The 27,692-nt window shown below is 35.5% G+C and overlaps 1 pseudogene; it reads right to left on the reverse strand.

Annotated features, from left to right (window-relative positions):
* Positions 1-2,583: 2,583 nt before the first annotated feature.
* LOC139899156 (peptidyl-prolyl cis-trans isomerase FKBP62-like) lies at positions 2,584-7,023 on the reverse strand (annotated as a pseudogene).
* Positions 7,024-27,692: the final 20,669 nt, after the last annotated feature.

The raw sequence follows: 27,692 nt of genomic DNA on the forward strand, positions 1-27,692 counted from the left end.
GTTTTAGTGTTTTTAGTAATATGAGGATGTGTTTTAGTGATTAAAGAACAAGATGTAATCACGATGGAATTGAGATTAATTGATGCCAATCATAGCTCTATAAATAAAATTTTTGGCTGAAAAATTCAAATGCACACTCAAACAATGACATGATAGATTGCAGCTTTGCAGTAATAATACACTGAAAAATACAGTAATAATATACTGAAAAAAACTGAAAAAGCAGTAAATATCAGCGTCTAAACCGTCATTTGAAAGGCCGGTTTGCAGTGAATATCAGCATCTGTCAGAAACGTACTACGTATATATACGTTTAGGGTTTATGAGGACCTAAACCGGCAAATGAAATGCCGGTTTAGAACTTGACTGACAAACCGACGTTTGAAACATCGGTTTACCTATTTGTATATATATTTTTTTTTTTTTTTTTTTTTTTTTGAAAAACCATTTATGTAATTACTCTAACAAAAAAACCATTTAAAAAAAAATTCAATACAATTTAAGTTTGCAAGCGTACGAAACTATAGAGCAGATCATGTTCAAGTAAGGTCATGCTTATTTGCCTCTCCACCCATTTTAAATACCTACGTTTATATTAGCTTACAAGCGATGTGGGAATAAACAGAGTCAAGGGCTTATCGGATTCTTTCGTAACCTCTAATGTTACTAAAGTGGAGTATATATACTATTCAGTTAAGACTGTAAGAAACATATGTTGCAAAAACAATACAACAATATACATATTTGCAAAACATTAATTTTGTCTTAAGCTAGCGGAATGTATTATCTGTTAGAAAGGTAAATAGTGATACTAATTATTAAAAATATTCACCTGTTTATCAGGGCTTTTAGCGCAGTGTGCGTATTTCCAAATCACTGTAGGAAATTGTTAAGTCAATTTCTTAACTTTTTTAATAATTGTTAAGTCAATTTCTTAATGAATGAAGGTTTATTTTTATTCTGAAGGTAAGATGCAACTAATGGATACTGAAGCATGCATTCTCGATGAATGAAACCTTACATTAAAAGTTTGTCAAGTCAATTCGACTCGACCAATACCAAATGTCACCATCTAGCCCCAACTTTTACTACCTAAAGCTGTGATGGCCGCTGAAACATGTCCTGAGTATGAAAATAAGAACATGTCCAAAAATGTACAACTATCATTTAGACCTGTTTAGACCTTTTAATCAGTTGGTCCTTTTAATGTACAACTATCATTTAATCCTTTTAATCAGTTAAACCATTGTGCTAGCTATTCCTTTCCTTTACGGGTCATGAATAACACAAACATGATTCTTTTGTGTTGATATTGCACCACATTGATGAAAGACAAGCCAAAGTACCAGCACACCGATCTAGAAATGTCAAGACCTGAGGTTATTAAGTCAACTGTTCATCGGTTGTGATCAAGGCAACTGAATTATGTGATTTTAGCCGTAGCAATGCTAGGCTTCTGTTTTGGTCGTATTAGTATTTCTATGTTAGAGTTTGGGCATGTCCAGTTCTTGTTATTGTTGGTTTTGGTGAAATAATCTATATGTTTCCCAAAAAAAAAAATTAAAAAAAAAAAAAGCATAGTAGTAACTTTGTAACGTGTACCTTTTTTTTGGGTAAAGGTGTACTTTTTTTCCTGTGAAAGGTGTTCACCCGATAAATATTTGTAACGTGTACTTTGGCTTGTCTTTCATCAATGTGGTGCAATATCAACACAAAAGAATCATGTTTGTGTTATTCATGACCCGTAAAGGAAAGGAATAGCTAGCACAATGGTTTAACTGATTAAAAGGATTAAATGATAGTTGTACATTAAAAGGACCAACTGATTAAAAGGTCTAAACAGGTCTAAATGATAGTTGTACATTTTTGGACATGTTCTTATTTTCATACTCAGGACATGTTTCAGCGGCCATCACAGCTTTAGGTAGTAAAAGTTGGGGCTAGATGGTGACATTTGGTATTGGTCGAGTCGAATTGACTTGACAAACTTTTAATGTAAGGTTTCATTCATCGAGAATGCATGCTTCAGTATCCATTAGTTGCATCTTACCTTCAGAATAAAAATAAACCTTCATTCATTAATCATTAGTTAAATCTTTCCTAAACATAGTTCGAACCACAGATTCGTAAATAAGCGTCAGCATTGATTTATTTGGTTTTAACTATATAGTGGCCCGGCCCTGTCAATCAAGGTGTGACTTAAAATGAACTGATTCATTGAATAAATGATCCATTGAATTGAGATATGTATTCAGCAAATGTTTACAATCAATGTCTTGAATCATCTCTAATCAGGACCACGCTACGTAACAAGAATTAGACCATTAAACCCTTTCTAGGCTAACTTTTTGTGTGCAGTTTTAGCTTTAGAAATAAATGACAGCTTGAACTATACTTTTTATTCATAAACAATGTCAGCATTGCTTCAGGTCCCTTTAATGGACGATTCAATCATCAGACCCTGAAAACTCCTAACAATATACGAGTAATTTGTTAAGCAACAGCCTTCGAGTATGTATATATTATGCTTCGTTCATATCAACTCAATGATAAATGAGAGATTTCTTCTACATAGTATCAATGGTGTTTCGATAGGAAACTCAGGCATAGTTGTATTAAACACTACCAATATCCAAATACAATCAAAGACATAATTCAAGAAAGATTACACGAAGTTCCAAATTAGTTAAAATATGTTTTCCCATTGCAATCAGTTCCTGTTTTCACTTCTCAATGACAAGAAACAAAGACAAAACAAAGAAGAAAAAAAGGACACCATCAATCAAACAACTTGATAAGAGCACTAGATCATAAAAAACACCAAATGTCTCTCTTGCACTACAGCAGGTATCCTTTATTGTTTTATTAAGCCTTGCTGTCTATGCTCATTGGTTCTGCCTCCTTTGTAGCTGCTTTCTGCACACATCCACCAAACCTCACAATTACAAACCATATAAATATAAATCTCATCATTAAAATCTAATGAAATAAAAGAGGGAAGACTCACATTGGTTGAAGACTTAGTCATCTTTGCAAACATATTTCCATAAAATTTAGCATCCTTCTTATTGTATTCTTTTATCTTCTCCTTCAGTACTTTGTACTCAAGTTTCACATCCCTGGTTTCAACATGATAACCATATTAATCAGTAACATATTTCAATTAAAACATTCAACATTAATCATAATTGTAGAAAACTGTGTGCTTACTTATTGTTGGGGTCAATCTCAAGGGCCTTCTTGATATCAATTTCTGCAAGATCCAAATCAGCAACATTAATGTAAGCTTGAGCCCTCCTGTAAAGAGCCTTCACATTTGTACTCTCAAGTTCCAATACCTGCATAAATTACAGTTTTCACAACTTGTTAGCCCACCATTGTTACAGATTCAAATCAACATTCACACATGTTGCATAGGGTGTTCATTTATTTATTTTTCCTAACCTTGGTACAAAGCTTTTGAGCCTGCTTGTAATCTTTGAGTTTCAACTGGCAGGCAGCATTATTAAGGTTGCAACTAATCTTCAAAGCTTTAGCTTGTTTCTTCTCTTCTTCCTCAAAATTAGTATCATACTCAATGTACTTAGCAGCCTGAAAGTACAAAACAAGACTTAGCCATGCACTAACTTCCCATTAGTCAGTAAAACATCTGCACAGGTAATGTATATAATCATACCTTCTCATATCTCTTAGAAGCTTTGGAATATTTACCAGCTTTAAAAAAAGCATTTCCTTCTTCCTTCTTTTTGCCAGCAGCTTCAATCTTTTCTTGGGTAGTGGTCATGTCCCAAGATTCTTTATCCTGAAAAAGCCATTGAACAGCTTAGAAATGGGTTTTTTCAACCCATTTTGTTATAAATGGTTAAAAGGGTCAACATAAAGAGTAGCAAGATGACAACTTTTTTTTATCTTTAACCTACTAGACCAAAGTTTGACACATCTTGTTTAAATTAATCAAAACATCAAGTAATATCAAATACCTACCTTAACTAAAGAGACGAGCTCTATTTCATACGTGACAGTTGCATTAGGTGGAACTACAGCTAGTTCTTGTTGGGAACCGGCTGAACCGAACGCATACTCTGGTGCGACAGATAGAAAAGCTACTTCCCCTTTCTTCATTGTCATCACAGCTCGATCTAGCCCATCAATCACTTGCTCTGTTCATGTAAAAACCAAAGTGTCAGCTAACTTAAAACAAGTAGAAGCACAAAACAATAAACAAAACAAAAAAGAAAACATCTTTCTATGTTGTATACCTTCATCTGTCTTGAACTCCAAAGGCTCAACATCATCATGACCTTTCTTGATGAACATCGTACCATCTTCTAGCTTACCGATCAATTTAACTGTCGATAAAAAGAACGGGAAGCACATTTAGACACCATATGATAAACAAACAGTCAAAAGATAAATATGATATCAGGGAAACAAGGCTACTAACCTGTAACAACAGCTCCTTCATTCGGGCGTTCATAACCCTCCCCTTCTTTCAAAATTTTCTTAATAACTTTCTTGTCGTTTCACATTTGTGACAACCTTCCAAGATAAAAGCTCGAGGGTTATTTGGAGTGTAGCATTTGCAGGGACTGCACCTTCATCACCAGAGGCAGGTTTTCCATTTTCTCCAAATCCATCTACATAATAGAATAATGAGGTAATCATATATTAAATGTCTTACAGGCAAAAAAAAAAAAGACAAATAAAACCTCTAAAAGTCACAACATCACACTTACATTCTGGTTTGACTGTAAGAATGACCTTCTCTCCTTTCTTCATTGTTTTTACCGCCTTTGACAGTGCAGGGCAGAAATGGCCTGATTAGAAACAACTACATCAACAACAATTGAAAACAAAAAACATAATCTAATAGCCAAAACAGAATGTGCACGTATAAACTTATACCGTCTTGTACTGTGAACTCCACACCATCTGATTTTGCAACCAGAGTCCCATCCTCAAGTCGAACCTCATAATTGACTGAAATCGCAAACAAATAAACAAACCACCAAGTTAAAATCAGGGACAATAGGTAAAAAAGTAGTTAAAGCTTGGAACTTTAACACAAACCTAAGACTTCATCAAGGTCTTTAGGGTTCTCCCACTTCTCTCCTTCCTTAACAATCTTCTTGAAAATACCACCATCCTTGCAAATGTCCTTGACACTAACCCAAGAGATCAATTCAACATCAAACTGAAGTGTAGCATTAGGAGGGATAGTTGGAGGTGAACCAGCTTCACCATATGCCAGATCAGCAGGTATGGTGAAAATTGCATTTTCACCCTTCTTCATTGTCTTGATACCAAGGTCCCATCCCTTAATCACTTGCCCTGTTGTCAAGAAACAAAAGATTTAATTCTGTGACAAATACTATTCACATATCAAGGTAACACAGTATGCATCTTAATACTACCACAATATACATCATGATACAGAAAAAATCAAACATACACATAGCTTAGCTGCTCATAAAATAACATCATATACATTTATGTTCACCTATATTGTAGATAAAACAAATATCATTACATCAATCATGATATGCTAAGTTTGAAGAAGAAAGTGATACTTAAAACGATCGAAAAGAAACACGTACAATGAATTATGAGCACAAATATATATGAAAAACAGCACTTGTTTACTTATTTAAAATTAAAGTAAGCAAAAACAGATTTAGAATAGATCAACCATTTTATAATTATTATTACTATATAATTTATATAAATATAATGTATACTAACATATAAACATAATTACAGCTTTAGTGTACATTTGTTTTAACATTATATTATATTATACATATATACATTAGAGCAAATTTGAATTACTATTGATGAATAGAGTTGTACGTTCTGTTTAAATCGTTGTACCCATTAAAACTCTTTACTGCCAAATATCAAACACTCCAAGAGCTAAAGTAAAAATTACATATTTCTTAATAAAAAAACTTTAAAAAAATCACTCAAATCTTCAACGGATCACATATTCTCACTCGCCACGCGTTATATTTTTCCGAAACCACGGTTCAACTCGAAATAATTTTACGAACACAACGCAACTACATATACACAAAATGAACGCTTTTCAAAAAACGCTAAATATCTCGGACTACTATGTTTTAGGATGCCTTATTAAATTGTGTTAATATATTCCGGATCAGTCATGTTGGACAACTTTCACTAACTAAAGTGTAGGAAAGACATTCCAAGATCAAAAAGAGCATGTGATTATGCAATATATGCAAACTCATGTAATAACCTTTTGTATTTAACAACCAGTAACTTTTTGTGATAATCTGTGACTTTTCTAAATTCTTAAGTTTATCGCAAGATCACGCGGTGGACCAATTGCTTGTTATTAAAATTAAACTACTACATATTAACAATTAAAGGCAAACAAAAAGTAAATTAAACACAAAACGCATTCTGTAAATCTAAAAATTACAATATATCAATAAATTATGCAATTGCAGATTAATAATCTATGAAAGTTACCTTGACCAAGAGTGAACTTAAATGGCGCCCCCCTATCACGACTGGAGTCAAACTTCGTCCCATCAACCAACGTTCCAGTATAATGAACTATCAACAAAACACACACACAGTCAGCATAGATATATTTGTAAATCTCGAAACAGTATAGAAGTATAACCCTAAAAACATTATACCTTCAACTTCATCACCACTTTCAGGTGTGTCCCAACCATCGCCTTCTTTAATTAGCTTCTTTTTCAAACCTTGATTCCCGATTTCTTTTTCTTCACCGACTTTTAACGTCACTGGAGCTGATTCAATGTCATCCATGAAATCGTCGTTCATGTCGTCAGCTGCCGGAATATCAAAATCCTCATCCATTATTGATCAATTGAAGTCAATTAAACACGAATTGTGAAGTGAATTGAAAAAAAATTGGCGATTAAGAGATTAATTACTGAGGTGGAATTTGGGTGTACTTATATTGTACGTATACGTATATAAATGGGTGGGTAAGTCGTAACTGTTTGATGAAAGTTGGGGATTCTAGAGTGTTCTCCCAAGGGTTTTGAAAAGAGAGAGAAAAAAAAGTAAAAATGAAGGGTCAGGATGATTCCAGAGAGATCTAGGATTGACGTCAGTCTCGAGATATTGAGAGAGTACGTGATTTGCTGATTTTGGTAATCCGACGGTCACCTGATGCTTGCGTGGATTTACCGGGTCGGATATTTTGGTAGGATTTGAGGAAATAAGGAATATTCTCCGGTAAACAAACAGGAGTAATGATTTTATATGGACTTTGACTTTTAGGAGGTGTTTGGACGAAGAGTTTACGAAAACTTTTTTTTAAAAGAAGTATTCGACATCGAATACTCTCATTTGTCACGAATGTACGAGTTTTTGGAAAAAACCCGAATCACATTGCAGGAACTCAATCCTTAAACCATCCTGAGATGCAAGCTGACCTGTTTTAATCTTGAATGGATCCGGGAGAAAATTCCCTTGGGATCAATCTGGAGCTCCATATTTCAGACAGATTGATTAACAGGATGATCAGAATGAGGCTCGAACCCATGACCTAAACCCCAAGCGACACCCACAAGGTGTGAGGATATGAACAAGCGGCTGGTCATCTGTGCGTTGATGCGATTGTTTCTCTTAGTGGTTTATGAAAGGATCTGTACGTAGGATAATGCATAAATTTACATAGGAAAAGTACATAACTTAATATAAGTTTATATGATGGTAGGTTCAAGAGTTGGTACATAAGTTTACATAGAAACATACAAAAGTTTACATAAGTTTACATAAGGTTGTAGAGGAGAATACATAAGTTTATATGATGGTAGTTGCAAAAGCTGGTGAAGAACATGATGGTTTTGTTGTTTGATGTGTTACTCCTTTTTCTCCTGATCCTTTGCTGACGTTTCTGTAATTGCAATGGACATAGTCTTGTTAGTTGTTGTTTAAATGAAATCCCAAAACCCTAATAACTTGTCCTAATTAAAAAATAAAATCGGTAGTTAAAATATAAACAAAAGTATGGTAATTTGACTTTTATGGTCAAAATCAAACCATGATTCCCAACAAACAGTTTTCAGTCTTATGCTAAGATAAACTCATTCAATTTCATTACTATCTAACAATATAGTCTACCATGACCACCACTTTTGACCAATCATTATTCCAGTTTAACCAAGAAAAGAATACAAAATCTGTACTTAAAATTCCTCTTGCTAACAACATTCTTGCACCATCAACCATAACTTTGATCCATTTCGTTTGAGTCCCAATAAACACTTCTACGCGAATTTTCAAACAATCAAACCATCTCATAAACACTATTTCCAGTAAACTTTGACCAGAAAAGTCAAAATTACCCCAATTGGCATAGTCATTACACCATAATCTATCCAATTCATGTCCAAACTTAGATTATGATTCCAACACCGCAAATTGATTATAGTCCTCAAACAGCACCAAAAAATCACAAATATATTCAAGCATGTCACATTATTCTCATTAACACCATGCCTACTTAAATTTTTTATATGACTAAACTTTTACCAATCTATCCAAACATTACTGGTGCTACCAAAACAATAATACCAAAGAACATATCATAAAAAAACAACACGTATCAAAAACGAAACCAACGAACAGTTTTCATTCGTATACATTTATGGAAAGAGATGTCTATAAAAGCAACTAAAACTATGTGCACCTGGCTCAAACGAGAAAGTTTGCATTTTGCTGGTGTATCGGGTTCTTTTTATGTAGCAGCGGTAGCACTTGAGGAACTTTTTAAGGTTGAGGTTACTCCTGCATGATTTTACATTCATTAGTAAATGGTTTTGAAAAGTGGTAGTTGACTCAAGTGCTTACCTTGTTCTAATTGAAAATGGACCAACACATGAGGCATAATTTTGGCCTGTTATTGCACCTGGTACGAATTTTGTTTCTTTCTTTTGATGGTAACTTGGTACTTAGTATAGTTGGTGGCCGCCACTACTAGAGGATATAATAAACAATTTGTTTCAGGATCGAGGATTTTTGCTTGAAAAAAAAAAGATTAGAAATTAGGGTTGTATGGCATCTAATACCATGTTAAACAAGATGATGGATATATTGCTTGATCGTACTAGACATCAAATGAGGCATAACATGTTGGAGATATGGAGAACTTTAAACAATTAGAGGGAAGATTCCAGGAAACTCACACGAAGCTTCCACGAAGTTGTTAGAAAACTCACATGTAGCTTCTACGAAGTTGTTAGGAAACTCACATGTAGCTTCCACGAAGTTGTGAGGAAATTCACATGTAGCTTCCACGAAGCTGTCAGGAAACTCACATGTAGCCTCCATGAAGCTGTCAGGAAACTCACATGAAGCTTCAAGGAATTGTTTTTAGCTTACTCCTTAAATCATTCTATAAATAGACCCTCTTGTAACTCATTGTAAACACACCACAAATATTCAGTAAATACATTCTCTAGTTGGTCCGTGGACTAAAGCAATCACAACGATTGCATATAACCACGTTATCTCTTGTGTCGATTTACATTTCTTGCATTTATAATCTTTCGTTCATTAAGTGGGTTAGTAATCTTGTAGAATTACTATCGGTGAGTGATCTTGTTGAATCACTTGCGTTGTTTTGGGTCCTAATATCCTTACAACTGGTATCAGAGCTCAAGGTTTCAACTTTAGGTACGATGGCGGAAGACGGAAAGTTTAGAATCGACCGATTCGATGGGAGAGACTTTGGCTTTTGGAAGATGCAAATTGAAGATTACTTGTATCAAAAGAAGCTACATCAACCTCTGTTAGAGACCAAGCCCGAAAGCATGAGCGATGCCGATTGGACGCTTTTGGATCGTCAAGCTTTGGGTGCGATTCGTCTTTCACTTGCTAAGAACGTTGCATACAACGTTATGAATGAGAAGACGACGTTTGCTTGCTTGAATGCACTCTCTAACATGTATGAGAAACCTACCGCTTCTAATAAGGTTTTTTTCATGCGACAATTGTTCAATACGAAGATGAAGGAAGGTACGAGTGCAACGGATCATATCAACGAGTTCAACAACATCATATCGAGGTTTGCATCGGTAGATATTGTGTTTGATGATGAGTTAAAGGCACTAATCTTGCTTTCATCATTACCGAAAAGTTGGTCGGGTACGGTTACCGCAGTTAGTAGCTCTACGGGAACTACTAAGCTAGCGTTTGAAGGAATAAGGGATTTGATTCTTGGTGAAGATACTCGTAGGAGAAACTCGGGGGAATCGACATCCGGTTCTTTGTTAAGTACCGACAACCGTGGTAGGAAATTTGATCGCGGTGAGAAGAAGGGTAGAAAGAAGTCTAAGAAGAGGTATCCATCGAAAGATAGAAGTGAAGCTGTTTGTTGGGGTTGCAATCAAAAAGGACACTTTCAAAGGAATTGTAAAAATGGTCCAGCGAAAGGTGTGAACTTGACCGAGGAAGAAAGTGATGATGCACTTTTATGTAGTGTTGAAAATTCTATGGAGTCTTGGATTTTGGATTTGGGAGCTTCGTTTCATGCTACTCATATCAAAAGCATGATGAAGAATTTTCATCCATATCAAGGCAAGGTGAGATTGGCGGACGACAAACAACTCAATATAGAGGGCATTGGAGATGTTGTATTGAAGACTACTCTTGGCTCTAATTGGACCTTGAAAAACGTAAGGTACATTCCTAAATTAAAAAGGAAACTTATTTCGGTTGGTCAATTAGATGATGAAGGTAACGCGGTTACTTTTGAAAACCGCCAATGGAAGGTGGTTAAGGGTAGTTGTGTCGTGGCTCGTGGACATAAAAGGGGAACTCTTTATATGGTTGAAGTGTTTGATGAAGACACGGTGGTTGCTACGGTTAATATTGAGTCCGAATCAACTCTATGGCACCGAAGACTCGGGCATATGAGTGAGAAGGGTATGAAGATGCTTGTTTCGAGTGAGAGAATTCCAGATTTGAAAAAGGTAGAACTTGGATTTTGCGAACCATGTGTATATGGGAAGCAAAAGAAGGTGACTTTTGGGAAATCGGAAAATTCTCCTAAGTTGGAGAAATTGGAGCTTGTTCATACGGATGTGTTTGGTCCAACCAATGTAGAATCACATGGAGGTTCTCGCTATTATGTCACCTTCATTGACGACTCCACTCGAAAGGTATGGGTTTATTTTCTTAAAGCTAAATCTGATGTATTTAATACATTTGTGAAGTGGAAAGCTATGGTAGAAAATGAGACTAATTTAAAAGTCAAGTGCTTGAAGTCGGATAATGGAGGGGAATATGGTAGTCGTGAGTTTAAAGACCATTGTGCAAAGCTCGGTATTAGAATGTTGAAAACAGTACGGGGGACACCGCAACACAATGGGGTCGCCGAACGTATGAATCGTACGTTAAATGAAAGGGCTAAGAGCATGAGACTACATGCCGGTTTGCCTAAGATGTTTTGGGCAGATGCGGTTAATACGGCGGCTTATTTGATTAACAGGGGACCCTCAACACCGTTGGGTTTCCGAATTCCCGAAGAAGAATGGCAAGGTAAGAAGGTGAGTTATAATCACCTTAGGATCTTTGGGTGTAATGCTTATGTGAAGACCAAAGATGCGGATAGAGACAAGCTTGAAGCTAAGTCAAAGAAGTGTACTTTCATAGGTTACGGGTCTGATGAAATGGGTTATCGTTGTTGGGATAACGAGGCTAGAAAAGTGATTCGTTCTCGTGATGTTACCTTTGATGAAGATTCGATTTATGGCAAACCGGAAACGGGGAGTCCTAAACCGGGTCATGTTACTTTTGACGATGTTTCTATTGATGATCTTGCAGGTTCTAGTGGGAGTACGGGTAACAATGAATTGCCAATTAACGGTGAGGCGTCAGAAAATGCTAATGATGGAAATGATTCGAAAAGCGGTGATGATTCCGAACATAGTGCGAGTTCTAGTGATGAGGAGGACACAAATGAAACCGGTCCAACCATTTCGGTTGCTCCTACACTAAGACGCTCGACTAGAGTGCCCAAACCTAATCCTAGGTATTCTCCATCAGCAAACTACTTGCTCTATACCGAGAATGGTGAACCCGAAAGTTACTTTGAGGCAAGGAAGACAAAAGAATCCATACAATGGGAGCTTGCCATGAAAGAAGAGATGGGGTCACTTGAGAAGAATAAAACTTGGTCACTAGTGAAGTTACCTCATGATAAAAGGGCGTTGCAAAGTAAATGGGTGTATCGAATCAAGAATGAGTTGGATGGCAAGAAAAGGTACAAGGCTCGTTTGGTGGTTAAAGGCTTTCAACAAAAGAAAGGAGTTGACTACCAAGAGATATTTTCACCGGTGGTGAAGATGACTACTATTCGTTTGGTACTTTCTATGGTTGCATCTGAGGACTTACATCTAGAGCAACTAGATGTGAAGACCGCATTCTTACATGGTAACCTTGATGAAGAGATCTATATGAGGCAACCCGAGGGCTTTGAGGTAAAGGGTAAAGAGAAGTGGGTTTGTAAGCTAAAGAAAAGTTTGTATGGATTGAAGCAAGTACCTCGGCAATGGTACTTGAAGTTTGATGAGTTTATGAAGAAGATTGGTTTCTTAAGATGTGAAGCGGATCACTGTTGCTATTTGAAGAAATTCAAGTCTTCTTACATAATCTTATTGTTGTATGTTGATGACATGTTACTTGCAGGTTCCAACATGTCCGAAATCAACAAGTTGAAAGAATTACTTTCCCATGAGTTCGAGATAAAAGATCTTGGTGGTGCTAGGCAAATACTTGGCATTAGTATTGTGCGTGATCGTGTGAAGGGTACTCTATACTTGTCTCAATCCAAATATATTGAGAAAGTTGTAGAGAGGTTTAACATGGAAAATTCAAAGGCTCGTTCTATGCCTTTGGGTAGCACGATAAAGCTATCGAAAAGTCAATCACCTAAAACAGAAGAAGACAAAATGGAGATGGAAAAGGTTCCATATGCATCGGCCGTGGGTGGTGTTATGTATGCCATGGTTTGTACAAGACCCGATATTGCTCACGCAGTGGGAGTTGTAAGTCGTTATATGTCTAATCCGGAGAAAGAGCATTGGGAAGCGGTTAAATGGTTACTTCGTTATTTGAAAGGTACTTCTAATATGGGATTGTGCTTCTCTAAAAGCAATGTCATACTTAGAGGTTATGCGGATGCTAATTTGGGTGGATGTGACGATTCGGGGAAAAGCACTACGGGTTATGTTTTCACAATAGGGAAGACGGTGGTTAGTTGGATGTCTCGACTACAAAAGAGTGTTGCTTTATCAACCACCGAAGCCGAATATATGGCTATTGCAGAAGCTTCTAAAGAGCTTGTTTGGTTGAAAAACTTCTTAGGTAAGTTGGGTAAAAGACAAGACTATTGCGTCTTGAATTGTGATAATCAAAGTGCTGTTCATCTTGGGAAGAATCCGGTGTTTCATAGTCGTACGAAACACATCAAGATAAGGTATCATTTTATTCGACAACATATAAATGATGGTACTTTATTATTGGAGAAAATCCTTGGTACGAAGAATCCTGATGATATGTTTACTAAGGTTGTTACGACAGAGAAATTGAGGTTTTGCATTATCTCAATTGGTTTTTGAAAGGACTCGTTCATATACATTATAAACGATTCACAATAGTTGATTACATCGCGAGGTATTTTGACCTCTATATGATACATTTTACAAACATTGCATTCGTTTTTAAAAGACAAACTTTCTTTACAATGAAAGTTGACGGCATGCACACCATTTCATAATACATCCAACTATAATTGACATAATAATAATCTTGATGAACTCAATGACTCGAATGCAACGTCTTTCAAAATACGCCATGAATGACTCCAAGTAATATCCTTAAAATGAGCTAATGCACAGCGGAAGATTTCTTTAATACCTGAGAATAAACATGCTTTAAAGTGTCAACCAAAAGGTTGGTGAGTTCATAGGTTTATCATAACAATCATTTCAATATATTAATAGACCACAAGATTTCCGTTTATAAATATATGTACACTCGCAAGTGTATAAGAGTATTCTATAAATTGTAGGCACCCGGTAACAAGCCTTAACGTTCATGTTTTACCCTCTGAAGTACACCAGATCAGGTGTGTTTAAAATAACCTCGAAGTACTAAAGCATCCCATAGTCAGGATGGGGTTTGTCAGGCCCAATAGATCTATCTTTAGGATTCGCGCCTACCGTACATAGACAAGTAGTTTAATGTTACCAAGCTAAGGGTATATTTCTGGTTTAAACCCACGTAGAATTAGTTTTAGTACTTGTGCCTATTTCGTAAAACATTTATAAAAAACAGCGCATGTATTCTCAGTCCCAAAAATATATATAAAAGGGAGCAAATGAAACTCACACCTTCTATTCTTTCTCCCTCAACTCATATTTTAAAGTATTTGTCAATATGCTTCATCCAGTACTGATTCTCGATATACTCCTCACTTTCATATCTGTCGTTCTTCTTTATCATCTGCCTCCGGAAGAATCTATTTACTTCTACTATACTCTCGGTTTTATAGTGTTTTTAATTCTTCCGTGTCTTTATATTGCTATATGCATCGATATATACGGTTTATAATTTTTGGGTGGTTGTTGGGTTTTATATCTTCCCTTATATTTCAAAGCCCCTGCTTTTGTCTTCTATAATCATTGACATCCACAGTTAATGCTCCCTTCTATTTGCTGCGATTTATACTCCAATTTCTATTTTGGAGTTTTGTCCTTTCGTTTCTTTTTCTTGCGATTAAGCAACGTCTGTAATGGTTCAGTATTCGCAGATATGAATTTCAGAATGAACATAGTTAATGTTCTAAGAAGGAAATGGTAATGGCACGATCTTGATTTGTTAATTTACCAGAATACCCTGAAAAGACCGAATCATCAAGAAAATATATTCTTGATATTTTTAGAGATTAAATAGAATACAAGAGTCGTGTAACATGGAACATGATGACGGCATGGTCTGTGAATCGTCATGTCCCATTAGAAACTCAGCATGACTTACTGTAATATAATCACGTTGATCAAGTGTCATTATATTATACTAACTCATGCTTCAGTTCCCAACACTACTTCAAAACATTCATAATTTAAACTCGAAAGTTTATAGAATATAGAAACTAATAGTTTCTTATATGATGTAACACTGATAGCGCAAAGAGATAAATGACTTCAGATAAGATTAGTTGTGAAAATATCTTCAAAAATATCGCGGATATTTATAATGAAAGATATGATAATATCTTAGAATTTCTAATATTGATGGATGATGATGAAGATTTGTCTGTAAAGGTTTAGAATAAAGAGTAAGGTATTCGTTAATGACTTTAGCAGGCACTGAATCATTTGGATTCTTTGAAGGCAGATTTTGAAATGTCCCGTTCTTATTGATTAAAAACGTTCCATATTAATTGATTTCGTTGCGAGGTTTTGACCTCTATATGAGACGTTTTTCAAAGACTGCATTCATTTTAAAACAAACCATAACTTTTATTTCATCAATAAAGGTTTAAAAATCTTTACGTAGATTATCAAATAATGATAATCTAAAATATCCTGTTTACACACGACCATTACATAATGGTTTACAATACAAATATGTTACAACAAAATAAGTTTCTTGAATGCAGTTTTTACACAATATCATACAAGCATGGACTCCAAATCTCGTCCTTATTTAAGTATGCGACAGCGGAAGCTCTTAATAATCACCTGAGAATAAACATGCTTAAAACGTCAACAAAAATGTTGGTGAGTTATAGGTTTAACCTATATATATCAAATCATAATAATAGACCACAAGATTTCATATTTCAATACACATCCCATACATAGAGATAAAAATCATTCATATGGTGAACACCTGGTAACCGACATTAACAAGATGCATATATAAGAATATCCCCATCATTCCGGGACACCCTTCGGATATGATATAAATTTCGAAGTACTAAAGCATCCGGTACTTTGGATGGGGCTTGTTGGGCCCGATAGATCTATCTTTAGGATTCGCGTCAATTAGGGTGTCTGTTCCCTAATTTTTAGATTACCAGACTTAATAAAAAGGGGCATATTCGATTTCGATAATTCAACCATAGAATGTAGTTTCACGTACTTGTGTCTATTTTGTAAATCATTTATAAAACCTGCATGTATTCTCATCCCAAAAATATTAGATTTTAAAAGTGGGACTATAACTCACTTTCACAGATTTTTACTTCGTCGGGAAGTAAGACTTGGCCACTGGTTGATTCACGAACCTATAACAATATATACATATATATCAAAGTATGTTCAAAATATATTTACAACACTTTTAATATATTTTGATATTTTAAGTTTATTAAGTCAGCTGTCCTCGTTAGTAACCTACAACTAGTTGTCCACAGTTAGATGTACAGAAATAAATCGATAAATATTATCTTGAATCAATCCACGACCCAGTGTATACGTATCTCAGTATTGATCACAACTCAAACTATATATATTTTGGAATCAACCTCAACCCTGTATAGCTAACTCCAACATTCACATATAGAGTGTCTATGGTTGTTCCGAAATATATATAGATGTGTCGACATGATAGGTCGAAACATTGTATGCGTGTCTATGGTATCTCAAGATTACATAATATACAATACAAGTTGATTAAGTTATAGTTGGAATAGATTTGTTACCAATTTTCACGTAGCTAAAATGAGAAAAATTATCCAATCTTGTTTTACCCATAACTTCTTCATTTTAAATCCGTTTTGAGTGAATCAAATTGCTATGGTTTCATATTGAACTCTATTTTATGAATCTAAACATAAAAAGTATAGGTTTATAGTCGGAAAAATAAGTTACAAGTCATTTTTGTAAAGGTAGTCATTTCAGTCGAAAGAACGACGTCTAGATGACCATTTTAGAAAACATACTTCCACTTTGAGTTTAACCATAATTTTTGAATATAGTTTCATGTTCATAATAAAAATCATTTTCTCAAAATAACAACTTTTAAATCAAAGTTTATCATAGTTTTTAATTAACTAACCCAAAACAGCCCGCGGTGTTACTACGACGGCGTAAATCCGGTTTTACGGTGTTTTTCGTGTTTCCAGGTTTTAAATCATTAAGTTAGCATATCATACAGATATAAAACATGTGTTTAGTTGATTTTAAAAGTCAAGTTAGAAGGATTAACTTTTGTTTGCGAACAAGTTTAGAATTAACTAAACTATGTTCTAGTGATTACAAGTTTAAACCTTCGAATAAGATAGCTTTATATGTATGAATCGAATGATGTTATGAACATCATTACTACCTTAAGTTCCTTGGATAAACCTACTGGAAAAGAGAAAAATGGATCTAGCTTCAATGGATCCTTGGATGGCTCAAAGTTCTTGAAGCAGAATCATGACACGAAAACAAGTTCAAGTAAGATCATCACTTGAAATAAGATTGTTATAGTTATAGAAATTGAATCAAAGTTTGAATATGATTATTACCTTGTATTAGAATAATAACCTACTGTAAGAAACAAAGATTTCTTGAGGTTGGATGATCACCTTACAAGATTGGAAGTGAGCTAGCAAACTTGAAAGTATTCTTGATTTTATGAAACTAGAACTTTTGGAATTTATGAAGAACACTTAGAACTTGAAGATAGAACTTGAGAGAGATCAATTAGATGAAGAAAATTGAAGAATGAAAGTATTTGTAGGTGTTTTTGGTCGTTGGTGTATGGATTAGATATAAAGGATATGTAATTTTGTTTTCATGTAAATAAGTCATGAATGATTACTCATATTTTTGTAATTTTATGAGATATTTCATGCTAGTTGCCAAATGATGGTTCCCACATGTGTTAGGTGACTCACATGGGCTGCTAAGAGCTGATCATTGGAGTGTATATACTAATAGTACATACATCTAAAAGCTGTGTATTGTACGAGTACGAATACGGGTGCATACGAGTAGAATTGTTGATGAAACTGAACGAGGATGTAATTGTAAGCATTTTTGTTAAGTAGAAGTATTTTGATAAGTGTCTTGAAGTCTTTCAAAAGTGTATGAATACATATTAAAACACTACATGTATATACATTTTAACTGAGTCGTTAAGTCATCGTTAGTCGTCACATGTAAATGTTGTTTTGAAACCTTTAGGTTAACGATCTTGTTAAATGTTGTTAACCCAATGTTTATAATATCAAAAGAGATTTTAAATTATTATATTATCATGATATTATGATGTACGAATATCTCTTAATATGATATATATACATTAAATGTCGTTACAACGATAATCGTTACATATATGTCTCGTTTCAAAATCATTAAGTTAGTAGTCTTGTTTTTACATATGTAGTTCATTGTTAATATACTTAATGATATGTTTACTTATCATAATATCATGTTAACTATATATATAACCATATATATGTCATCATATAGTTTTTACAAGTTTTAACGTTCGTGAATCACCGGTCAACTTGGGTGGTCAATTGTCTATATGAAACCTATTTCAATTAATCAAGTCTTAACAAGTTTGATTGCTTAACATGTTGGAAACATTTAATCATGTAAATATCAATCTCAATTAATATATATAAACATGGAAAAGTTCGGGTCACTACAGTACCTACCCGTTAAATAAATTTCGTCCCGAAATTTTAAGCTGTTGAAGGTGTTGACGAATCTTCTGGAAATAGATGCGGGTATTTCTTCTTTATCTGATCTTCACGCTCCCAGGTGAACTCGGGTCCTCTACGAGCATTCCATCGAACCTTAACAATTGGTATCTTGTTTTGCTTAAGTCTTTTAACCTCACGATCCATTATTTCGACGGGTTCTTCGATGAATTGAAGTTTTTCGTTGATTTGGATTTCATCTAACGGAATAGTGAGATCTTCTTTAGCAAAACATTTCTTCAAATTCGAGACGTGGAAAGTGTTATGTACAGCCGCGAGTTGTTGAGGTAACTCAAGTCGGTAAGCTACTGGTCCGACACGATCAATAATCTTGAATGGTCCAATATACCTTGGATTTAATTTCCCTCGTTTACCAAATCGAACAACGCCTTTCCAAGGTGCAACTTTAAGCATGACCATCTCTCCAATTTCAAATTCTATATCTTTTATTTTAATTTCAGCATAGCTCTTTTGTCGACTTTGGGCGGTTTTCAACCGTTGTTGAATTTGGATGATCTTCTTGGTAGTTTCTTGTATAATCTCCGGACCCGTAATCTGTCTATCCCCCACTTCACTCCAACAAATCGGAGACCTGCACTTTCTACCATAAAGTGCTTCAAACGGCGCCATCTCAATGCTTGAATGGTAGCTGTTGTTGTCGGAAAATTCTGCTAACGGTAGATGTCGATCCCAACTGTTTCCGAAATCAATAACACATGCTCGTAGCATGTCTTCAAGCGTTTGTATCGTCCTTTCGCTCTGCCCATCAGTTTGTGGATGATAGGCAGTACTCATGTCTAGATGAGTTCCTAATGCTTGCTGTAATGTCTGCCAGAATCTTGAAATAAATCTGTCATCCCTATCAGAGATAATAGAGATTGGTATTCCATGTCTGGAGATGACTTCCTTCAAATACATTCGTGCTAACTTCTCCATCTTGTCATCTTCTCTTATTGGCAGGAAGTGTGCTGATTTGGTGAGACGATCAACTATTACCCAAATAGTATCAAAACCACTTGCAGTCCTTGGCAATTTAGTGATGAAATCCATGGTAATGTTTTTCCATTTCCATTCCGGGATTTCGGGTTGTTGAAGTAGACCTGATGGTTTCTGATGCTCAGCTTTGACCTTAGAACACGTCAAACATTCTCCTACGTATTTAGCAACATCGGCTTTCATACCCGGCCACCAAAAATGTTTCTTGAGATCCTTGTACATCTTCTCCGTTCCAGGATGTATTGAGTATCTGGTTTTATGAGCTTCTCTAAGTACCATTTCTCTCATATCTCCAAATTTTGGTACCCAAATCCTTTCAGCCCTATACCGGGTTCCGTCTTCCTGAATATTAAGATGCTTCTCCGATCCTTTGGGTATTTCATCCTTTAAATTTCCCTCTTTTAAAACTCCTTGTTGCGCCTCCTTTATTTGAGTAGTAAGGTTATTATGAATCATTATATTCATAGATTTTACTCGAATGGGTTCTCTGTCCTTCCTGCTCAAGGCATCGGCTACCACATTTGCCTTCCCCGGGTGGTAACGAATCTCAAAGTCGTAATCATTCAATAATTCAATCCACCTACGCTGCCTCATATTCAGTTGTTTCTGATTAAATATGTGTTGAAGACTTTTGTGGTCGGTATATATAATACTTTTGACCCCATATAAGTAGTGCCTCCAAGTCTTTAATGCAAAAACAACCGCGCCTAATTCCAAATCATGCGTCGTATAATTTTGTTCGTGAATCTTCAATTATCTAGGCGCATAAGCAATCACCTTCGTTCGTTGCATTAATACACAATCGAGACCTTGCTTTGATGCGTCACAATAAATCACAAAATCATCATTCCCTTCATGCAATGACAATATAGGTGCCGTAGTTAGCTTTTTCTTCAATAACTGAAACGCTTTTTCTTGTTCATGATTCCATTCAAATTTCTTCCCTTTATGCGTTAATGCAGTCAAGGGTTTTGCTATTCTGGAAAAGTCTTGGATGAACCTTCTGTAGTAACCAGCTAGTCCTAAAAACTGGCGTATGTGTTTCGGAGTTTTCGGGGTTTCCCACTTTTCAACAGTTTCTATCTTTGCCGGATCCACCTTGATACCTTCTTTGTTCACTATGTGACCGAGGAATTGAACTTCTTCCAACCAAAATGCACACTTTGAAAACTTAGCGTACAATTCTTCCTTCCTCAATACTTCTAACACCTTTCTCAAATGTTCACCGTGTTCTTGGTCATTATTTGAGTAAATAAGTATGTCATCAATGAAAATAATGACAAACTTGTCAAGGTATGGTCCACACCCTCGGTTCATAAGGTCCATGAACACAGCTGGTGCATTAGTTAAACCAAACGGCATGACCATAAACTCGTAATGACCGTAACGTGTTCTGAAAGCAGTCTTTGGAATATCATCTTCTTTCACCCGCATTTGATGATACCCGGAACGTAAGTCAATCTTTGAATAAACAGACGAGCCTTGTAGTTGATCAAATAAGTCGTCGATTCTCGGTAGTGGGTAGCGATTCTTAATGGTAAGTTTGTTCAACTCTCGGTAGTCGATACACAACCTGAATGTACCATCTTTCTTCTTGACAAACAAAACAGGAGCTCCCCACGGTGATGTGCTTGGTCGAATGAAACCACGCTCTAAAAGTTCTTGTAATTGGCTTTGCAGTTCTTTCATCTCGCTGGGTGCGAGTCTGTAAGGAGCACGAGCTATTGGTGCAGCTCCTGGTACAAGATCTATTTGAAATTCAACGGATCGATGTGGGGGTAATCCCGGTAATTCTTTCGGAAATACATCGGGAAATTCTTTTGCGACGGGAACATCATTGATGCTCTTTTCTTCAGTTTGTACTTTCTCGACGTGTGCTAGAACAGCATAGCAACCTTTTCTTATTAGTTTTTGTGCCTTCAAATTACTAATAAGATGTAGCTTCGTGTTGCCCTTTTCTCCGTACACCATTAAGGGTTTTCCTTTTTCTCGTATAATGCGAATTGCATTTTTGTAACAAACGATCTCTGCTTTCACTTCTTTCAACCAGTCCATACCGATTATCACATCAAAACTCCCTAACTCTACTGGTATCAAATCAATCTTAAATGTTTCACTAACCAGTTTAATTTCTCGATTCCGACATATATTATCTGCTGAAATTAATTTACCATTTGCTAATTCGAGTAAAAATTTACTATCCAAAGGCGTCAATGGACAACTTAATTTAGCACAAAAATCTCTACTCATATAGCTTCTATCCGCACCCGAATCAAATAAAACGTAAGCAGATTTATTGTCAATAAGAAACGTACCCGTAACAAGCTCCGGGTCTTCCTGTGCCTCTGCCGCATTAATATTGAAAACTCTTCCGCGGCCTTGTCCATTCGTGTTCTCCTGGTTCGGGCAATTTCTAATAATGTGGCCCGGTTTTCCACATTTATAACAAACTACATTGGCGTAACTTTCTCCGACACTACTTGCTCCGCCATTACTCGTTCCGACACCATTTGTTCCTTTCGTTCTATTAACCCCTGGTCCGTAAACCTCACACTTCGCCGCGCTATGACCATTTCTTTTACACTTGTTGCAAAATTTGGTGCAGAACCCCGAGTGATACTTTTCACACCTTTGGCATAGCTGCTTCTGATTGTTGTTGTTGTTGCGGTTATTATTGTTGTTGGGATGATTGTTGTAGTTGCTGTTGTTGTTGTTGTTGTTGTTGTTGGGCCGTTTGTTGTAGTTGCGATTGATGTTGCGATTGTTGGGATAATTGTTGCGATTATTGTTGTAATTGCTGTTGTTGTTGTATTGGTGATTCTTATCACCGTTTTCCTCCCACTTTCTTTTGACTTGCTTCACATTGGCCTCTTCAGCAGTCTGTTCTTTAATTCTTTCTTCAATCTGGTTCACTAGTTTGTGAGCCATTCTACATGCCTGTTGTATGGAGGCAGGCTCGTGTGAACTTACATCTTCTTGGATTCTTTCCGGTAATCCTTTCACAAACGCGTCGATCTTCTCTTCCTCATCTTCGAACGCTCCCGGACACAATAGGCATAATTCTGTGAATCGTCTTTCGTACGTGGTAATATCAAATCCTTGGGTTCGTAACCCTCTAAGTTCTGTCTTGAGTTTATTGACCTCAGTTCTGGGACGGTACTTCTCGTTCATTAAGTGCTTGAATGCTGACCACGGTTGTGCGTAAGCATCATCTTGTCCCACTTGCTCTAGATAGGTATTCCACCATGTTAACGTAGAACCTGTGAAGGTATGCGTAGCGTACTTCACTTTGTCCTCTTCAGTACACTTACTTATGGCAAACACCGATTCGGCCTTCTCGGTCCACCGTTTCAATCCGATCGGTCCTTCGGTTCCATCAAATTCCAAAGGTTTGCAGGCAGTGAATTCTTTGTAGGTGCATCCTACACGATTTCCTGTACTGCTAGATCCAAGGTTATTGTTGGTATGTAGAGCAGCCTGTACTGCGGCTATGTTTGTAGCTAGAAAAGTACGGAATTCCTCTTCATTCATATTCACGGTGTGTCGAGTAGTCGGTGCCATTTCCTTCAAAATAGTCAAATGGAACAAGTTAATCATACAGAATATTAAGAGTAGTTAATAATATTTCGTAGCATAATATGAACTCATTTATAAAAGCTTTTTCTTCATATTAGCATTTTATAAGTTTAAATTCGGGTAGTACCTACCCGTTAAGTTCATACTTAGTAGCTAATATACAATTCAACTACTACAATTCTATATGAAAAACTGATTATAATAATATTTCGTGTTCAAACTTTTACACAATATTTTACAAACTTACAATACCGCTTATTTTGCATATAGCATGAAATATAGCACACAATAAATTTGATACAAGATGGTTGTGAAGATAATTCTAGCTAGTACACAAGTCGTTCAGCAAAGGCAATAAAGACACGTAATTCATACGTCCAGAAACAAGTCATGCATTCTGGTTTTACTAGGATTACTTCTCATCCTTGGTCTTGTGGAACATAACCGTTATGGCCGTTGATAAGACAGCGTGTTGTAACGTCGTCAAAGGGACGAGGGTTACGTAATGTCCAACAGTCCCGTAACAATCTAAAAACCTCATTTCTTACCCCAATTACCGACTCCGTCACTTGTGGGAACGTTTTGTTTAATAGTTGTAGCCAGATGTTCTTGTTCTCACTTTGGTGAGAAGCGAACATTACTAATCCGTAAGCATAACATGCTTCTTTATGTTGCATGTTAGCCGCTTTTTCTAAATCACGAAGTCCAATATTCGGATATATTTAGTCAAAATAATTTCTTAACCCATTGCGTAAAATAGCATTTGGGTTCCCCGCAATATATGCGTCAAAGTAAACACATCGTAACTTATGGATTTCCCAATGTGATATCCCCCATCTTTCGAATGAAAGCCTTTTATAAACCAAGGCATTCTTGGAACGTTCTTCGAATGTCTTACAAACTGATCTCGCCTTAAATAGTTGTGCCGAAGAATTTTGACCGACTCTAGACAAGATTTCATCAATCATGTCTCCGGGTAGGTCTCTTAAAATATTGGGTTGTCTATCCATTTTGTGTTTTTATACTGTAAAATAGACAAGAGTTAGATTCATAAAAAAAAATACTTATTAATACAAGCAATTTTTACATATATCATAAAGCATAAGCACACTATATTACATATATTACACCACACGAATACAACTATCTTATTCCGACTCGCTTGTTTCTTCTTCTTCGGTTTTGGTTCGGTTTGCCAAGTTTCTAGGGATATATGATGTTCCCCTAATACGAGCCGTCGTTTTCCACATTGGTTTAGAAAAACCTGGTGGTTTAGAGGTTCCCGGGTCATTGTTACAACTTAAGGACTTCGGGGGTTGACGATACATATAAAGTTCATCGGGGTTGGAATTAGATTTCTCTATTTTTATGCCCTTTCCCTTATTATTTTCTTTTGCCTTTTTAAATTCATTTGGGGTAATTTCTATAACATCATCGGAATTCTCGTCGGAATCCGATTCATCGGAGAATTGGTAATCCTCCCAATATTTTGCTTCCTTGGCGGAAACACCATTGACCATAATTAACCTTGGTCGGTTGGTTGAGGATTTTCTTTTACTTAACCGTTTTATTATTTCCCCCACTGGTTCTATTTCTTCATCCGGTTCCGATTCTTCTTCCGGTTCCGATTCTTCTTCCGGTTCCGACTCTTCTTCCGGTTCCTCTTCGGGAACTTGTGAACCAGTCCACGAATCATTCCAATTTACATTTGACTCTTCATTATTATTAGGTGAGTCAATGGGACTTGTTCTAGAGGTAGACATCTATCATATAATATCAAACGCGTTAAGAGATTAATATATCACATAATATTCACATGTTAAAAATATATAGTTTCCAACAAAATTTGTTAAGCAATCATTTTTCAAGTAAACACGGTCGAAGTCCAGACTCACTAATGCATCCTAAAAAACTCGATAAGACACACTAATGCAAAATTCTGGTTCTCTAAGACCAACGCTCGGATACCAACTGAAATGTCCCGTTCTTATTGATTAAAAACGTTCCATATTAATTGATTTCGTTGCGAGGTTTTGACCTCTATATGAGACGTTTTTCAAAGACTGCATTCATTTTAAAACAAACCATAACCTTTATTTCATCAATAAAGGTTTAAAAAGCTTTACGTAGATTATCAAATAATGATAATCTAAAATATCCTGTTTACACACGACCATTACATAATGGTTTACAATACAAATATGTTACAACAAAATAAGTTTCTTGAATGCAGTTTTTACACAATATCATACAAGCATGGACTCCAAATCTCGTCCTTATTTAAGTATGCGACAGCGGAAGCTCTTAATAATCACCTGAGAATAAACATGCTTAAAACGTCAACAAAAATGTTGGTGAGTTATAGGTTTAACCTATATATATCAAATCATAATAATAGACCACAAGATTTCATATTTCAATACACATCCCATACATAGAGATAAAAATCATTCATATGGTGAACACCTGGTAACCGACATTAACAAGATGCATATATAAGAATATCCCCATCATTCCGGGACACCCTTCGGATATGATATAAATTTCGAAGTACTAAAGCATCCGGTACTTTGGATGGGGCTTGTTGGGCCCGATAGATCTATCTTTAGGATTCGCGTCAATTAGGGTGTCTGTTCCCTAATTCTTAGATTACCAGACTTAATAAAAAGGGGCATATTCGATTTCGATAATTCAACCATAGAATGTAGTTTCACGTACTTGTGTCTATTTTGTAAATCATTTATAAAACCTGCATGTATTCTCATCCCAAAAATATTAGATTTTAAAAGTGGGACTATAACTCACTTTCACAGATTTTTACTTCGTCGGAAAGTAAGACTTGGCCACTGGTTGATTCACGAACCTATAACAATATATACATATATATCAAAGTATGTTCAAAATATATTTACAACACTTTTAATATATTTTGATGTTTTAAGTTTATTAAGTCAGCTGTCCTCGTTAGTAACCTACAACTAGTTGTCCACAGTTAGATGTACAGAAATAAATCGATAAATATTATCTTGAATCAATCCACGACCCAGTGTATACGTATCTCAGTATTGATCACAACTCAAACTATATATATTTTGGAATCAACCTCAACCCTGTATAGATAACTCCAACATTCACATATAGAGTATCTATGGTTGTTCCGAAATATATATAGATGTGTCGACATGATAGGTCGAAACATTGTATGCGTGTCTATGGTATCTCAAGATTACATAATATACAATACAAGTTGATTAAGTTATGGTTGGAATAGATTTGTTACCAATTTTCACGTAGCTAAAATGAGAAAAATTATCCAATCTTGTTTTACCCATAACTTCTTCATTTTAAATCCGTTTTGAGTGAATCAAATTGCTATGGTTTCATATTGAACTCTATTTTATGAATCTAAACAAAAAAAGTATAGGTTTATATTCGGAAAAATAAGTTACAAGTCGTTTTTGTAAAGGTAGTCATTTCAGTCGAAAGAACGACGTCTAGATGACCATTTTAGAAAACATACTTCCACTTTGAGTTTAACCATAATTTTTGGATATAGTTTCATGTTCATAATAAAAATCATTTTCTCAAAATAACAACTTTTAAATCAAAGTTTATCATAGTTTTTAATTAACTAACCCAAAACAGCCCGCGGTGTTACTACGACGGCGTAAATCCGGTTTTACGGTGTTTTTCGTGTTTTCAGGTTTTAAATCATTAAGTTAGCATATCATACAGATATAGAACATGTGTTTAGTTGATTTTAAAAGTCAAGTTTTAAGGATTAACTTTTGTTTGCGAACAAGTTTAGAATTAACTAAACTATGTTCTAGTGATTACAAGTTTAAACCTTCGAATAAGATAGCTTTATATGTATGAATCGAATGATGTTATGAACATCATTACTACCTTAAGTTCCTTGGATAAACCTACTGGAAAAGAGAAAAATGGATCTAGCTTCAATGGATCCTTGGATGGCTCGAAGTTCTTGAAGCAGAATCATGACACAAAAACAAGTTCAAGTAAGATCATCACTTGAAATAAGATTGTTATAGTTATAGAAATTGAATCAAAGTTTGAATATGATTATTACCTTGTATTAGAATGATAACCTACTGTAAGAAACAAAGATTTCTTGAGGTTGGATGATCACCTTACAAGATTGGAAGTGAGCTAGCAAACTTGAAAGTATTCTTGATTTTATGAAACTAGAACTTTTGGAATTTATGAAGAACACTTAGAACTTGAAGATAGAACTTGAGAGAGATCAATTATATGATGAAAATTGAAGAATGAAAGTATTTGTAGGTGTTTTTGGTCGTTGGTGTATGGATTAGATATAAAGGATATGTAATTTTGTTTTCATGTAAATAAGTCATGAATGATTACTCATATTTTTGTAATT

This window comes from Rutidosis leptorrhynchoides, chromosome 3 (assembly GCF_046630445.1).
Source record: "Rutidosis leptorrhynchoides isolate AG116_Rl617_1_P2 chromosome 3, CSIRO_AGI_Rlap_v1, whole genome shotgun sequence".
NCBI classification, from domain to species: domain Eukaryota; kingdom Viridiplantae; phylum Streptophyta; class Magnoliopsida; order Asterales; family Asteraceae; genus Rutidosis; species Rutidosis leptorrhynchoides.